The 1,413-nt window shown below is 53.2% G+C and overlaps 1 protein-coding gene across 1 annotated transcript in view; it reads right to left on the bottom strand.

The window, feature by feature from the left end:
- Positions 1-1,413, bottom strand: part of LOC113215820 (kelch-like protein 13) — a gene marked incomplete in the record, with an annotated part of 16,486 nt that overhangs the window by 3,160 nt on the left and 11,913 nt on the right.

The following is a 1,413-nucleotide window of genomic DNA, read 5'->3' on the forward strand; positions in this document are numbered from 1 at the left end:
GCGTGTCGCGTGCGTGTCACTTGCGTGCGCAGATGCGTGCGTGTTGCGTGCGTGCGCAGATCCGTGCGTGTCACGTGCGTGCCCTTATAAAACCGTTTTATACCGAAAGGAGTCCGAAGATCGGGCAGTCCGAATGTCGCCCGCGGTACAGTCCGAAACCACATCCCGGACTTGCCGAAATTAGTACCGAAAAGGAGTAAAATCAGCAAGATTCCGGTACAGCCCGAAGCGCGCTGCCCGGGCGCCTTTCGGACTAGTCCGTGCTCCGGACTGCCCGAAATATGTCCGGGTGAGTAGCACAAAAAAAACGAGCGGGATTCGATCCCCTACCTGCCGGTCTTCTGCTCCTTATACCAACGCTCTTTCCAACTGAGCTAAGCTGACGGCTGAGAGAGTATGCCTCAGGAAGGCCTCTTCAGCCACGCGCAGTCACTTCGAGGACGAGTACTATACAGAACGAACGAATCAGCGCATCGTTATGCGGTTTTCGGCTAGCGCTTTTGCATAACACATACGCTCTGTACAGAGCATGGCGAACGAAATTTTGCAAATTAAAATGCCCCTGTGTTTCATTACTTAAAATATCGGAATTAAGTTATTATATGATCCGGCATCAATATGGTGTACTAGCATGCAAATAAAATGTACCTCTGTTCTATATAGTTCGAGAGGCGCTTTTAGTACTGAGGAGATAGTCGTTGCTCAAGCAAGACGTAATGTGTAAAAGGTTGACACATGCATTTCATATTTGACTAATATAGCTGCTTGGTTTCAATATTTTGTCTAAGAAATACAAAAGTCTAGAACGTGCTCGGCCAGCCCGAGACTATGCCGTGTCAACAGAAGATGGCAGTTAGCTCATTCGGACTGTCTTCGGGCTGTCCGGTTCCCACCGGACTTATTTCGGACTGTCTCCGGGCAGTCCGGTTGCGACCGGACTCCTTTCGGACTGCCCTAGCTACCTCGGGCGTAAATCGGGCAGTCCTCGGTCGGACTCGGACTCCCATCGGACTGCCCTGGAATACATCCGGGCCTGTCCGAAGGCAATCGGACAGACTTTGGAACTGCCCAGGACAAGTTTCGGTACAATTTCGTTTCATAAGGGTGTCGCGTGCGTGTCACGTGCATGCGCAGATGCGTGTCACGTGCGTCCGCAGATGCGTGTTGCGTGCGTGTCACGCGCGTGTGCAGATCCGTGCGTGTCACGTGCGTGTCGCGTGCGTGTCACTTGCGTGCGCAGATGCGTGCGTGTTGTGTGCGTGCGTGTCACGCGCGTGCGCACATGCACGCACACAGATACTCGCGCGCGCACGCACACACACAAAAGCACGTAGAAGCCTGGACGCAGAAGCACACAGACACACGAATGCGACAGGTCACAGTAGGCACTATCCCCGAGGGACCAATACGTTT

The sequence above is a fragment of the Frankliniella occidentalis genome, unplaced genomic scaffold (genome assembly GCF_000697945.3).
Source record: "Frankliniella occidentalis isolate FOCC.00 unplaced genomic scaffold, Focc_3.1 Scaffold284, whole genome shotgun sequence".
NCBI classification, from domain to species: Eukaryota; Metazoa; Arthropoda; class Insecta; order Thysanoptera; family Thripidae; genus Frankliniella; species Frankliniella occidentalis.